Genomic DNA, 16,712 nt, shown 5'->3' on the forward strand with positions numbered 1-16,712 from the left:
GAACTTCACAAAGTTTATTCTAAAATATATATGTAGAGCAAAGATCCAGAAACAGGAAAGTCTTTCTCAAAGAAGAGAAGATAGGGAGATTTGTCCTATTAGGTTTCTAAGACATATAATAAAGCTATTGTAAAACTATAAAAATTAAGACAGTATGGAATGACCAGAGACTAAGACACTAATGACAAAAATTCAGAAAGAGACTCATGAAAATATGAACCTTGTTAAAGAAAAATTTGTCATTGAACATAAGAAGAAAAATAGGGACAACAAATTAAGTGGTACTAGAATAACTAATTATCCATATTGATGAACATAAATTTGGTGTCTTGGCTCTCACCATATACAAAACCAATTCCCAGGTAAACCAAATATTTAAATGGGGAAGAAGGGGCGCCTAGTGGCTCAGTCGATTAAGCGTCTGCTCAGGTCATGATCTTAGGGTCCTGGGATTGAGCCCCGCATCCAGCTTCCGGATCAGTGGGGAGCCTGCTTCTCTCTTTCCGTCTGCCACTCCCCCTGCTTGTGTTCTCTCACTCTCAAATAGATAAAATCTTTAAAAAAGTAAATGGGGAAGAAAAATCCTCAAAAATTGCAGAAAAAAATAGGAACGGGGTATAGACCAATTACTTAGATAAGAAACATGATTAATAAATTTGACTACATTATAATTAAGCGAATCTGTTTATCAAGAGACACCACAAACCACACTTTCATTCAAATAAGAAATAAACATATAATCTAATAGAAAATGTGACAGTAACATGAATAGTCATTTTCAAGAGGAAATCATGAATTACATAATCATATATGAAGATGTTCAATCTTAATAGTAATCAGAAACATGAAATGCTCAGTAATTCCAGTCCTTGTTATAAAATATTGAATTACTGTATCTAGTAGAAAAAAATATTGGGAGAACTCAATTGCACATTGACAGAGAAAGAATAACATGATTGCATTATATTTATAAAATGAAATAGTCCACAACAGTAAAAGCAAATGTACACTGTGAAATGACCTTATAAATATTATTTTAAGCATAAAGACACATTATACAAAAGGTGTAATTGCATCTATTTAAAATTTTGAAACATGTAAAGTTACACAATGTTTAGTTTTGACATACATCAATCATTATCAATATAAAGAGAAGCAAGAGAACTATAAATGTAATTGAAGATAGCATTTCCTCTCTAAATTAGAACAGATATAATGCACTTCAAAGACATTGACAATATTGTTTCTTGCACTGTGCCATATGTATTTATCATCATTTTTATTCCCTACATATTTTTGCATTTGTAAATTATTTGATAATAAAATCTTTTAAAAAATAAGAAAGCATGATTATTTCCATTTTTTTCCAATAACAAGAACTCAGTCAAATGGTGACACCTCCCCTCAAGAGAGACTTCAAATATAGTTCAGTTTAATACCCAAGAATGGAAATGGGTTTGCAGTTCCAACATTAGTCTCTACAAAAGTCTGTCCTTTTCATAAAATATCAATTTAACTGTTTCCCACCTTCCTTTCACAAATGAGACAACACAAAAGCCCCACCCTATCACTGCATCTGGTTCAAAACCAGGCTCTCCTGGTGATGCACAATTCTCCCTGTCAGGAAGAGAGGTTGAATATCAGTGAAAACAGAGAAAAACATTTCTGAAGGCAGTCAAATCCTTCCACATTCACATCTGAGTTTGAAAGGGTCACGGTATAGTTTGTGAAAGCAGAATTTCCTTTATTTTAGGATTTTATTTTTGAGTTGAAATTGCTTCTTAAATGCCAATTTTGTATATTTTTAAATTAGTTAAGTGATACAAGATAGCAAATCTTTATTTATTTTCAAAGCAGCAAATCTTTAAAATGGAGTGAAGATATCACTGGCAAAGGTGCATGCTGTGTTCTGCAGAAAATGACAAAATATTTTGAAACACAATGAAAGTAAAAGTCCATCTCTGTTTCACATCCTTACCATGTAGAAAGAGAGAGAAAAAAAATCTCTGTATGTTGGCATATAAGTGCTCCTTAAAGAGATTGGAACCAAAGTTCTATAAAAGATCTGTAAGCCACAATGCTAAGAAAAGAAATTGGGCCCATCCCCCTGAATTTTGGGAACTGGTCAAGTATAAAGATGGAGGAAATCCATTTCATTTTTTGTCCTAAACAATTATGTGTGTATTTTCTTCTTGCCTTCACATTTTTTAAAGGCATTTTCAAAATGTGATTTTTCAGGAATGTAATAAAACAGATTGTCAACTTCATCATTTATATGCTGAAACATTTAAGCAAGAGTCATTCACTGCTGATAAGTGACTTAGCACCATATGTTTCCTTCTCAATTATGTTACAGTTCAATGTGATTTACCTGGGGTTCTTCCATATTTTAGTTTGGCCATCCAGAACATATGGCCTACTGCACTAGGGCATAAGAAATACCTAAGAGGCATTTGGCTTTTACCTCTCTGTGCTCAGAGGTGACACACATCATTTTCATATACAATCTATTGGCTAGACATAGTCCTATCACTGAGAACTTTCTATAAAAGAGGCTGAAATATAGACCCAATATGCTGGATATTTGAAAAGCAGTCAATATTGTCTTTCACATTTACTTAATATATTTAAAGTAGCTCCCCATGTTAGTATAAATGGATATACCAAAAAAGATTTTTAATCAAGTGAAATTCTTTTTTTTTTTAAGATTTTATTTATTTATTTGACAGAGAGAGACACAGCGAGAGAGGGAACACAAGCAGGGGGAGTGGGAGAGGAAGAAGCAGGCTCCCTGTGGAACAGATGATGTGGGGATCAAACCCAGCACCCTGAGATCATGACCTGAGCCGAAGGCTTAATGACTGAGCCACCCACGCACCCCAATCAGGTGAAATTCTTATAAAGAGGTTTCAGTCATCATTTTTTCCCTCTGTAAGACCATAAGAGTATATCTTTACTGATAAGATGAAATCACTAAACAATTTTCCAGATTATTTCATGCATCTAAACATAACAGGAGGAGATAATATGGAATCAGGACAAAAGTGAGTCCCTTTCTCATTACTGTATTTGAGGAAATTAGTAGTCCTAAAGCTAAGGACCTCAATAGTATTTTGACTTTAGAAATGTAAGCTAAATAGTGGCTGAGTAATAATATACACAGTTCTGAAATTACCTGAATTTGCTCTGTATTATTTGTGGTCAATAGTAAGATTATTATAAGATCAAGGGGTCTGCACACATCCGATCTATAAAAGTTTTCATCTGCACTCATACAATTCACCGGTACCATTTTGACTCTTTTGTCACTCTTTACATTAACAGTCTCATTGAAATTTTACGTCCTCATTTAATTTTTACTATGAATTGTTAGTTTTCTCTGAAATGTTACTGTTATGTTGTTAACTGATGAATTTTGCCTCTATTGTTGAAAAAATTACAAAATGCCTTTGAAATATTAAGTCAATATTGTGCTTAGTAAATTACAAATTATGAACTGTATATATGGCAAAGTATGAAAATATTCTTTCTGAAAGTTACTTATTGCATTACTGAAGTATAGTTGACAACCATATATTGGTTTCAGGATTACAACATAGTGACTGGGCAATTATATACTCATCATGATAAGTGTTGTTACCATCTGTCACCATACAAATTTATTGCACAATTATGGACTATATTCAAGTACTTTTCATCCCTGTGATGTATTTATTTTACAACTGGGGCTTTGTACTTCTTAATTCCCTTCACCCCTTTCCCATTTACTCCCTTCCCCTCTGGTAACCTCCAGTTTTCTTCTCCGTATTTATAAGTCTGTTTATGTTTTGTTGTTGTTCTTGATGGTTTGTTGTTCATTTGTTTTGTTTTTTTAGATTCTACATAGAAGTGGAATCATATGGTATTTGTCTTTCTTTGTCTGACTTATCTCATTTAGCATAATACCCTTTAGGTCCATCCATGTGGTTGTGAATGGCAAGATTTCATTCTTTTTTTACAGCTGAGCAACATTCAATTGTGTATATATACCACAATTTCTTTATCCATTTATCTATCAATGGACATGTAGGTTGTTTCCCTATCTTGACTATTATAAACACTGCTGCAATAAACATAAGTGTGTATGTGTACTCTCAAATTAGTTTCTTTGTTTTCTTCAGATAAATACTAAGAATAGAATTACTGGGTCATATGGTATTTCTATTTTTTTTTTGACAACCTCCCATAATGTTTTCTGTACTAGTTGCACATATTTACATTTCCATCAACAGTGCATGCTGGATTCCCTTTCTCCACATTCTTGTCAACACTTATTATTTCTTGTTCTTGATACTAGCCATTTTAACTGGTGTGAGGTGATATCTCATCATGGTTTTGATTAGCATTTCCCTCATGTTTATTGATGATGAACATCTTTTCACACGTCCATTGGCCATCTGTAGGTCTCCTTTGGAAAAATGTCTATTCCTTTTCCTCTGCTAGTTTTAATTGGATTATTTATTGTTCTGTTTAGTTGTATGAGTTCTTTACATACTTTGGATATAAACCACTTATTAAATATAAAATTTGCAAATATTTTCTCCCACTTAGTAGGTTGTCATTTCATTTTGTTGATGATTTCCTTCACTGTGCAAAAGCTTTTGATGTAGTCCTAATTATTTATTTTTGGTTTTGTTTCCTTTGTTGGGGGAAACATATCAGAAAAATATTGCTAAGACTAATGCCCAAGACTATATCACCTATTTTCTTTCAGGAGTTTTATGGTTTCAGGTCTTACATTCAGATCTTTAATCCATTTTGAATTTATTTTTGTATATAGTTTAACAAAGTAGTCCAAATTCATTCTTTTGCATGTAGCTGTCCAGTTTTCCCAGCACTATTTATTGAAGAGAATATATTTTCTGCAATCTTGCCTTCTTTGTCATTCTGGGCTCTCTATTCTGTTCCATTGACCTATGTGTCAGTGTTTTGTGCCAGTACCATATTGTTTTGATTAAAACAGATGTGTAGTATATCTTGAAATCTAGAATTATGATACCTCCAGCTTTATTCTTCCTTCTTAAAATTCCTTTCACTATTCAAGGTCTTCTGTGATCCCATACAAATTTTAGGATTATTTGTTTTATTTCTATAAAAATTCTGTTGTGTTTTTTTTTTGGTAGAGATTGCATTGAATCTTAGATTGCTTTGGGTAGTATGGACAGTTTAAATATATTAATTCTTACAATCCGTGAGTACATTGTATTTTTCCACTTATTTGTGTCATCTTCAATTTCTTTCATCAGTGTCTTATAGTTTTCAGAGTATAGGCCTTTCACCACATTGATTGAATTTATTCCTAGGTATTTTATGAATTTTGATGTTATTGCAAAAAAGATTGTTTCCTTTTTAAATTTTAATTCCAATATAGTTAACATAGAGTGTTATATTGGTTTCAGTTATACAACATAGTGATTTAACAGTTTCATATATCACCTAGTGCTCATCATGACAAGTGCACTCCTTAATCCCCAACACGAATTTCACCCATCACTTCACCCACCTCCACACTGGTAACCATCAATTTGTTCTCTACAGTCAAAAATCTGTTTCTTGCTTTGTCTCTCTCCCTCATTAACTTTGATCATATGTTGCTTCTCAAATTGCACATATGAGTGAAATCATATGGTATTTGTCTTTCTCTGACGGACTTATTTCAATTAGCATTATACTTATTAGCTCCATCCATGTCATTGCAAGTGGAAAGACTTCATTCTTTTTATGGCTTCTTCTTTATCCATTCATCTGTTGATGGAAACTTGGGCTGCTTCCATATTGTAACTATTGTAAATAATGCCACTATAAATGTAAGAGTGCATGTATCCATTTGTATTAGTATTTTTGTGTTTTTTTGGGGGGGCCTGGTAAATTCCAAGTAGTATGATTCCTGGATTGTAGGGTAGTTATATTTTTACTGTTTTATACAGTGGCTGAACCAACAGTGCTAGAGAGTTCCCCATTCTCTACATTCTGGCCAACACTAATTGTTTCTGGCATTTTCTTTCTTTTTCTTTTTGTTTAATTTTTTTTTCTGTTTTTGTTTATTTGTTTGTTTTTGCCTGTATGTATTTATTTATTTGTATTATGTTATGGTAGTCACCATACAGTACATCATTAATTATTGATGTTGTGTTCCATGATTCATTGTTTGCTATAATACACAGTGTTCCATGTAATACGTGCTATCCTTAATACCCATCACCTTGCTAACCCATCCCCCCATCCCCTCCTCTCTAAAACCCTCAGTTTCTTTTTCAGGAGTCCATAGTCTCTCATGATTCATCACCCACTCTGATTTCCCACCTTCATTTTTTCCTTCCTTCTTCCAATGTCTTCCATGCTATTCCTCATGTTCCATAAATAAGTGAAACCATATGATATTTGACTTTCTCTACTTGTCTTATTTCACTCAGAATAATCTCCTCCATCCCATCCATGCTGATGTGAAAGTTGGGTATTCATCCTTTCTGATGGCTGAGTAATATTCCATTGTATATATGGACCACATCTTCTTTATCCATTCATCTGTTGAAGGACATCTCAGCTCTTTCTACAGTTTGGCTGTTGTGGACATTGCTGCTATGAACATTGGGCAAATGCTGGGTCATAGGGTAGCTCTATTTTGAACTTTTTGAGGAAACTGCACCCTGTTTTCCAAAGTGGCTGTACCAACTTGCATTCCCACCAAAAGTGTAAGAGGATTCCCCTTTCTCCACAACCTCCTCAACATTTGTTGTTTCTTTCCCTGTCCATTTTTGCCATTCTAATTGGTGTAAGGTGGTATCTCAATGTGGTTTTGATTTGAATTTCTCTGATGGCAAATGATGATGAACATTTTTTCATGTGTCTGTTAGCCATTTGTATGTCTTCTTTGGAGAAATGTCTGTTCATGTCTTATGCCCATTTTTGTACTTGATTATTTGTTTTTTGGGTGTTGAGTTTGGGAAGTTCTTTATAGATCTTGGATATCAGCCCTTTGTCTGTAGTATCATTTGCAAAGATCTTCTCCCATTCTCTGGGTTGCCTCTTTGTTTTGTTGACTATTTCCTTTGCTGTTTAGAAGCTTTTTATCTTGATGAGGTCCCAAAAGTTCATTTTTGCTTTTGTTTCCCTTGTCTTTGGGGACGTGTCTTGAAAGCAGATGCTGTGGCTTATGTCGAACAAGTCACTGCCTATGTTCTCTTCTAGGACTTTGATAGATTCCTAACTCACATTGAAGCCTTTCATCAATTTTGAGTTTATCTTTGTGTATGGTGTTAGAGAATGATCGAGTTTCATTCTTCTGTATATAGCTGTCTAATTTTCCCAGCACCATTTATTGAAGAGACTGTTTTCCATTGTGTATTTTTTCCTGCTTTGTCGAAGATTATTTGACCATATTGTTGAAGGTCCATATCTGGGCTCTCTATTATGTTCCATTGGTCTATATGTCTGTTTTTGTGCCAGTGTCATGCTATTTTGGTGATCACAACTTTGTAATATAGCTTGAAATCAGGCAACATGATAGCCCCAGCTTTATTTTTCTTTTTCAACATTTCCTTAGCAATTCATGGTCTTTTCCAATTCCATACAAATTTTAAGGTGTTTGTTTGTTCCAGCACTTTGAAAAATGTTATTGGAATTTTGATCAGGATGGCATTGAAGGTATAGATTGCTTTGGGTAGCATAGACATTTTAACAAAGTTTATTCTTCTGATCCATGAGCATGGAATGTTTTTCCATCTTTTTGTGTCTTCTTCAATTTCTTTCATGAGTGTTCTGTAGTTCCTAGAGTATAGATCCTTTACCTCTTTGGTTAGGTTTATTCCAAGTTGTTTTATGGTTTTTGGTGCTATTGTAAATGGAATCGATTCTCTATTTTCTCTTTCTACAATGCAACTGATTTCTGTGCATTGATTTTTATCCTGCCACATTACTGAACTGCTGTATGAGTTCTAGTAATTTGAGGGTGGAGTCTTTTGGGTTTTCCACATAAAATATCATGTCATCTGAGAAGAGAAAGAGTTTGACTTCTTCTTTGCCAGTTTGAATACCTATTTCTGTTGTCTGATTGCTATTGCTAGGACTTCTAGTACTGTACTATATTGAACAATAGTGGTGAGAGTGGGCATCATTATCATGTTCCTGATCTTAAGGGAAAGGCTCTTAGCTTTTCCCCATTGAGGATGATATTTGCTGTGGGTTGTTCATAGATGGGTTTTATAAGATTGAGGAATGTTCCCTCTATCCCTATACTCTGAGGAGTTTTAATCAGGAAAGGATGTTGTATTTGGTCAAATGCTTTTTCTGAATCAGTTGAGAGGACCATATGGTTCTTCTCTCTCCTCTTATTAATGTGTTCTATCACATTGATTGATTTGTGAATGTTGAACCACACTTGCATCCCAGGGATAAATCCCACTCGGTCGTGGTGGATGATCCTTTTAATATACTGTTGGATCCTATTAGCCTGGATTTTGCTGAGAATTTTGGAATCCAAATTCATCAGGGATATTGGTCTGAAATTCTCCTTTTTGATGGGGTCTTTACCTGGTTTGGGGTTCTAGGTAATGCTGGCCTCATAGAATGAGTCTGGAAGCTTTTCTTCCATTTCAATTTTTTGAAACAGCTTCAGGAGAATAGATATTATTTCTTCTTTGAATGTTTGGTAGAATTACCCAGGGAATCCATCAGCCCTAGACTCTTGTTTTTTGGGAGGTTTTTGATCATTGCTTCAACCTCCTTGCTGGTTATTGGCCTAGTCCGGTTGTCAATTTCTTCCTGTTTCAGTCTTGGCAGTTTATAGGTTTCCAGGAAGGCATCCATTTCCTCCCGGTTGCTTAATTTATTGGCATATAGTTGTTGATGACAATTTCTAATAATTGTTTCTATTTCCTTGGTATTAGTTGTGATCTTTCCCCTTTCATTCATAATTTTACTAATATGGGTTCTTTCTCTTTTCTTTTGGATAAGTCTGGCCAGTGGTTTATCGATCTTATTAATTCTTTTAAAGAACCAGCTTCTAGTTTCATTGATCTGCTCTACTGTATTTCTGGTTTCTAATTTATTAATCTCTAATCTAATCTTAATTATTTCTCTTCTTATGCATGGTTTAGACTTTATTTGTTGTTCTTTCTCTAGTTCTTTAAGGGGTAAAGATAATTTGTGTATTTGGGATTTTTCTGGTTTTTTTTTTTTTTTTTTTTGAGTGAGGCTTGGATTGCTATTTATTTCCCCCTTAGGACCAACTTTGTCATACCCCATAGGTTTTGGACTGATGTGTTTTTATTCTCATTGGTTTCCATGAATTGTTTAAGTTCTTCTTTGATTTCCTTGTTGACCCAAACTTTCTTGAGCAGGATGGTCTTTAGCTTCCAAGTGTTTGCATTTCTTCCAAATTTTTTTTGTGATTGAGTTCCACTTTCAAAGCATTGTGGTCTGAGAATATGCAGGAAATGATCTCAATCTTTTGGTATCAGTTGAGACCTGATTTGTGACCCAGTATGTGGTCTATTTGGAGAAATTTCCATGTGCATTCAAGAAGAATGAGTATTCTGTTGTTTTAGGGTGGAATGTTCTGTATATATCTATTAAGTCCATCTGGTCCAGTGTGTCACTCAAAGCTCTTGTTTCTTTGTTGATCTTCTGCTTAGATGATCTGTCCATTGCTGAGAGTGGAGTATTGAGGTCTCCTACAATTAATGTATTGTTATCAATATGACTCATTATTTTGGTTAACAGTTGGCTTATGTAGTTGACTGCTCCCATGTTGGAGCATAGATATTTACAATTGTTAGATCTTCTTGTTGGATAAACCCTTTAAGAATGATATAGTTTCCTTCTGTGTCTCTAACTATGGTCTTTAGCTTAAAATCTAATTTGTGTCGTATAAGAATTGCTACCCCAGCTTTCTTTTGAGGTCCTTTGGCATGGAAGATGGATCTCCATCACTTCACCTTCAGTCTGGATGTATCTTTAGGTTCAAAATGAGTCTCTTATAGACAACATATGGATGGGTCCTGTCTTTTTATCTAATCTGCAACCTTGTACTGTTTTATGGGAGCATTTAAGCCATTCACATTGAGAGTTATTATTGAAAAATATGAATTTATTGCCATCATGTTGCCTGTGAAGTCTTATTTCTATAGATTGTCTTTCTGTTCTATATCACTCTTGGGGTCTTTCTCATTTTATAGAACCCCCCCTTAATATTCCTTGCAGGGCCTACTTAGTGGTTACAAATTCTTTCCATTTCTGCCAGACCAGGAAGCTATGCCTCTCTCCATCCATTCTAAATAACAGCCTTGCTGGATAAAGTATTCTTGGTGGCATGTTCTTCTCATTTAGTACCCTGAATACGTTTTGCCAGCCCTTTCTGGCTTGCCAGGTCTCTGTGGATAGGTCTGATATTATTCTGATGTTCCTACCTCTTTATATAAGGAATCTTTTCCCCCTAACAGCCCTTAAGATGATTTCCTTGGTTCTAAGATTTGCGAGTTTTACTATTACATGCTGGGATGTTGGTCTGTTCTCCTTGATCTTTGGAGGGGTCCTCTCTGCCTCTAGGACACAAATATCTGTTTCATTCCCCAGATTAAGGAAGTTCTCAGCTATAATTTGCTCAAATATATCTTCTAGTCCTCTCTCTCTCTTTCTCCCCACCCCCTCAGGGATCCCAATAATTCTGGCACTGAAACATTTCATGGCATCGCTTATTTCTCTAATTCTGGCTTCATGGATTTTAAGCTGTTTGTTCCAGGCCTCCTCCTTTTCCTTTTTTTTTTCTATCAGTTTGTCTTCTAAACCACTAATTCATTCTTCTCTCTCATTTACACTAGCTGTTAGAGTATCTAGATTATATTGGATCTTATTGATAGCATTTTTAAGTTCTGCCAGTTCAGCTCTCATTTATGCCCCTAGAGACTCTATGTTGCCATTAATTGATTTCTCCATTCCAGCTATCATCTTCATAACTGTTACCCTGAAGTCTATTTCTGACCTCTTGCTTATATTGATATGCATTAGGTCTGCGGGAGAGGACATTGTCTCTGGGTCTTTTCTTGTTTGGGATTTCCTCCTCCTAGTCTCTCTGTTGAGTTGTGGTTGAGGGGATGTATGGTCGAAAATATCAACCACAAACTAGGCAAGGTGCACCCTGAGAAATTTCAGAGCAATCAGAAGCCACCACCACAACCCCCAGCCAAAATGAAACAAACAAAACCCACAACCCCCCGCCCCCAAAATGACAGAAAACCAAAAACAAACATGAACAATGAAAAAATCGGGGGGGATTGCAAGGAAGGTGGCTATAATTCCTCTATGTGGGCATGGTAGAGTGTTTCTGCTTTTCCTGGGTGTATTTTGTTCTCTTTGTTAGAGAACAGTACTTCCCAGAGATATAGGGAAATTAAAACTGGTATATATATATATATATATATATATATATATATATATATATATATATAGTTAATATTGAGTAGGGAAGAAAGGACTAGTTTGAAGCTTATATCTATATATATTAAAAAAGAAAAGAAAAAAATGTATCATGAAAAAGTTCAAGTTAAAAAGTGACTATGGAATATGTTGTATCAAACATCTGGTTGAAATGATAAGTAGGTAAAAAACAGAAGAAGCATGAGAAAAAATTTTAAAAGGAGAGAGAGAAAAGTGTTATCTAAGAAATACACAGGGTGGGGGAAGGAGCAAAATGGAGGAGGAGTAGAAGACCTAAATTTCGTCTGGTCCCAGGAATTTGGCTAGATAGGGATCAAACTGTTCTGAACACCTACGAACTCAATAGGAGATTGAAGAAAAGAATAGCAGCAACTCTCTGAACAGAAAAGCGACCACTTCCTGGAAGGCAGGACGTGCAGAGAAGTGAATCCGAGGCGATATTCAGAAAGACATATGGCGGGGGGAAGGAGACTCCATCAGCCGCGACCAGCAAGTGATAGAGCAGCGGAGCACAAAATCAGAACTTTTAGAAGTCTACTCCGCTAAGGGACGTCACTCCAGTAGCTAAGCAGGGGGTGGAACGCTTGCTGGGACAGTGTGGTTTCAGGACCCTCGGGGTTACAGAAAAACTGGGGGTGCCTGAGTGTGGCAGAGCTCCCAGGTAACAGAGCAGGAAAGCCGGGTGCAAAGACGGAGCCAAGGAGGGAACTCTCAGCTTGAGGTTGCCATGAATCATGATCTGCAGGACAGTTGGGTCACTGTTCTTCCAGCAGGAACCCAACAAGTGGCAGATCTGGGGAGACTCCCCTTCCTCCCCAGGGAGGAGTGGCATGGGAGCTCACCACAGGAATCTGCTGTATTTGGAGACTCCAGACGAGGTCATGTGCCAGAGATAGAAACGTTTGGTCACAGGACGGGTGAGCACAGAGTGTGGCCAGAGACTGGGGGACAGGAGTGATTGACTGCTTTTCTCTGGGCACTCACTGAGGAGTGGGGCCCCAAGTTCTCAGCTCCTCTGGGGTGGAGATTCGGAGGCTGCCACTTTCACTCATCCTCTGAAGCTGTACAGAAAGCTTGCAGGGAACAAAAGCTACTGAGAGCAAACCGAGCAGCTTACTTATCCTGGCGCCCTGCAAAGGCAGGACCATTCCGCCTCAGGCAAAGACATTTGAGAACCACGGCAACAGTTTCCTCCCCCAGAAGATCAGCAAAAACAGCCAGCCAAGACCAAGTTTACCAATCAATGAGAACAGCAGAACTCCAATGCTAGGGGACTACAGCACATAGAATTCATGGCTTTTATCCCCCTGATTCTTTAGTCTTTCAAAGTCTATTGTTTTTATTATTTTTTCTTCTTTTTCTTTTTCTTTTATTTTTCTTTTTCCCTTTTTCAATGACTATCTTATGAATCCCTTTTTTAAAAATCTTTTTTCTTTTTCATTTTTAGAGTCATTTCTATCCCTTCATAGAACTTAACCTTATTTTTGGTATATATATAAGTTGTTCTCTCTTAAAAATTTCTGGATACAGTTTCTTCTAACATACCAAAATATACCCTAAATCTCTAGTGTATGGCTTTGTTCTAGTCTCCTGCCTGATCACATTCTCTCCCTTATTTTTTCTTAATTTCTCTTCTTTCTTTTTTCAACCAACTTCTTATCTTATCAATTCCTTTTTAAAAATAGTTTATAATTTACATCTTTACAGTCATATTCCATAACTTCATCATATTTACCCTTAATTTGTACATATATAAGATTTTCATTCTTTAAAATTTTGGGAGGCACTTACATCTAACAGGCCAAAATACGCCCAAAATCTAGTGTATGGCACTGAACTATCCACCACCCTGATCATATTTGCTCATATTCTTTCTTTTCTTTTTCTTTTTTCTTTATTTCTCTTTCTTTTCCCTGGTTTCAGGTCTCTTCTGATGTGTCTAGTGTATATTTTTCTGGGGTCATTGTTACCCTGTTAGCATTTTGATCTCTCATTCAACTATTCTCCTCTGGACAAAATGACAGATGGAAAAAATCCCCACAAAAAAAAAGAAGAGGCAGTACCGACTGCCAGGGACCTAATCAATACGGACATTAGTAAGATGTCGGAACTAGAGTTCAGAATGATGATTTTAAAGATACTAGCTGGAGGGGGGTGGAGCAAGATGGTGAAGGAGTAGGAGACCTGGATTTCGTCTGGTCTCAGGAATTCAGCTGGATAGGGATCAAACCATTCTGAACACCTATGAACTCAACAGGAGATCAAAGAAGAGAGTAGCAACAACACTCTGAACACAAAAGCGACCACTTACTGGAAGGTAGGACATGCGGAGAAATGAATCCAAGGCAATATTCGGGAGGATAGATGGCGGGGGAGGGGGCCTCCAGTCAGCCACTTCTGGCAAGTGATAGAACCACGGAGCACAAAAATGGGAACTTTTAGAAGTTGGCTCCACTGAGGGACGTCGCTCCAGTGGCTAAGCTAGAGGTGGAACCCTTGCAGGACAGTGTGGTCTCAGGACCCTCAAGGTCACAGAAAGACCGGGGGTGCATGAGTGCAGCAGAGCTCCCAGATATCGGAGCAGTGAAGCCGGCTGCAGAGACGGAGCCGAGGCGCGGGCTCTCATCTTGGGGTTGCCATGAACTGTGATTCGCAGCCCAGTCAGGCCACTGCTCCTCCAGCAGGGACCCAACAAGCGGCAGAGCCAGGGAGACTCCTCTTCCTCCCCTGGGAGGAGCAGCGCGGTAGCGCACTGCAGGGAACTGCTGAGTTTGGAGACTTCACACGGGGTCGGGAGCCAGAGATAGAAACACTGGGTCACAAGCTGGGTGAGCATGGAGTGTGGCCGGAGACCGGGGAGATGGGAGTGACTGCTTTTCTCTGGGGGCACACTGAGGAGCGGGGCCCCGAGTTCTCAGCTCCTCCAGGTGGAGATTGGGAGGTCACCATCTTCACTCTGGTCCTCCAAAGCTGTACCAAGAGCTTGCAGGGAACAAAAGCTCCTGAGAGCAAACCTGAGCAGATTACTTAGCCCTGACCGACAAGGGCGGGGCAATTCCGCCTCCTGCAAAGGCATTTAGGAACCATGGCAACAGGCCCCTCCCCCAGAAGATCAGCACAAACAGCCAGCCAAGACCAAGTTTACCAATCAAGGAGAACAGGAGAACTCCAGCGCTAGGGGAATACTGCACATAGAATTCATGGCTTTTTTACCATGATTCATTAGTTTTTCAAAGTTAATTTTTTTAACTGTTTTTATTTGAATTTTTCTTTTTCCTTTTTTCAACCAACATCTTATCAATCCCTTTCTTAAAAAAAATTTTTTTATTTTTCATTTATAGAGTCATAGTTTATCCCTTCATAGTAGTTACCCTTATTTTTGGCATATATACATAAGTTGTTCTCTCTTTAAAATTTTGAGATACAGTTTCTTCTAACAGATCAAAATATACACTAAATCACTAGTGTATGGCTTTGTTCCAGTCTCCTGCCTGATTACACTCTCTCCCATTTTTTTCTTTTCTTTTTTTTAAAATCTTCTTTTTTTTCAAACAACTTCTTATCAATTTTTTTTATAAAACCTTTTATAATTTTCATCTTTACACTCATCTTCCATCCCTTCATTGTATCAACCCTTATTTTGTACATATATAAGTCTTTCTTCCTTTAAAATTTTAGGAGACACTTTCTTCTAACAGACCAAAATATGCCCAAAATCTAGTGTGTGGCACTGATCTATGCACGAGCCTGATCATATTTGATCATATTCTGTTTTTTTTGTTTTGCTCTGTTTTTGTTTTTATCTTTTTTCTCTCTCTCTTTTTTCTTTTTTTCCCTTTCTTTTCCCCTGGTTTCAGGTCTTTTCCGATTTGTATAGAGTATATTTGCTGGGGACGTTTTTACTCTGTTAGCATTATGTTCTCTCATTCATCTTTTCTCCTCTGGACAAAATGACAAGACGAAAAACATCACCTCAGCAAATAGAACAAGAGGTAGTACCGTCTGCAAGGGACCTACTCAATACAGACATTAGTACGATGTCGGACCTAGAGTTCAGAATCATCACTTTAAAGATACCAGCTGGGCTTGAAAAAAGCGTGGAAGTTATTAGAGAAACCTTTTCTGGAGAAATAAAAGAACTAAAATCTAACCAAGTTGAAATCAAAAAGGCTATTTATGAGGTGCAATCAAAAATGGGGGCACTAACTGCTAGGATAAATGAGGCAGAAGAGAGAATCAGTGATATAGAAGACCAAATGATGAAAAATAAAGAGGCTGAGAAAAAGAGAGAGAAACAACTACAGGATCACGAGGGCACAATTTGAGAGATAAGTGACACGATAACAGAAAACAACATTAGAATAATTGGGATCCCAGAAGAAGAAGAAAGAGAGAAAGGGGCAGAAGTTATATTGGAGCAAATTATAGCGGAGAACGTCCCTAATGTGGGGAAGGAAACAGGCATCAAAATCCAGGAGGCACAGAGAACCCCTTTCAAAATCAATAAAAATCGGTCAACACCGCGACATCTAATAGTAAAACTTACGAGTCTCAGAGACAAAGAGAAAATCCTGAAAGCAGCTCAGGAGAAGAGATATATAACCTACAATGGTAGAAACATTAGATTGGCAACAGACCTATCCACAGAGACCTGGCAGGCCAGAAAGGACTGGCATGGTATCTTCAGAGCACTAAACGAGAAAAATATGCAGCCAAGAATACTAAATCCAGCTAGGCTGTCATTGAAAATGGAGAGGTAAAAACTTCCAGGACAAACCAAAACTAAAGGAATTTGCAAACATGAAGCCAGCCCTACAAGAAATATTGAAAGGGGTCCTCTAAGCAAAGAGAGAGCCAAAAACAGCATACATCAGAAAGGAACACAGACAATATACAGTAACAGTCACCTTACAGGCAATACAATGGCACTAAATTCATATCTTTCAATAGTTACCCTGAATGTAAATGGGCTAAATGCCCCAATCAAAAGTCACAGACTAACAGACTATTAAAAAACAAGACCCTCTGATATGCTGTCTGCAGGAGACTCATTTTGGACCCAAAGACACCCCCAAATTGATAGTGAGGGGATGGAAAACACTTTACCATGCTAATGGACACCAAAAGAAAGCTGGGGTGCCAATCGTTATATCAGACAAATTAGATTTTAAAACAAAGACTGTAATAAGAGATGAGGAAGGACACCATATCCTACTTAAAGGGTCTATCCAACAAGAAGA

The sequence above is a fragment of the Zalophus californianus genome, chromosome 9, assembly GCF_009762305.2.
Source record: "Zalophus californianus isolate mZalCal1 chromosome 9, mZalCal1.pri.v2, whole genome shotgun sequence".
Taxonomy (NCBI): Eukaryota; Metazoa; Chordata; class Mammalia; order Carnivora; family Otariidae; genus Zalophus; species Zalophus californianus.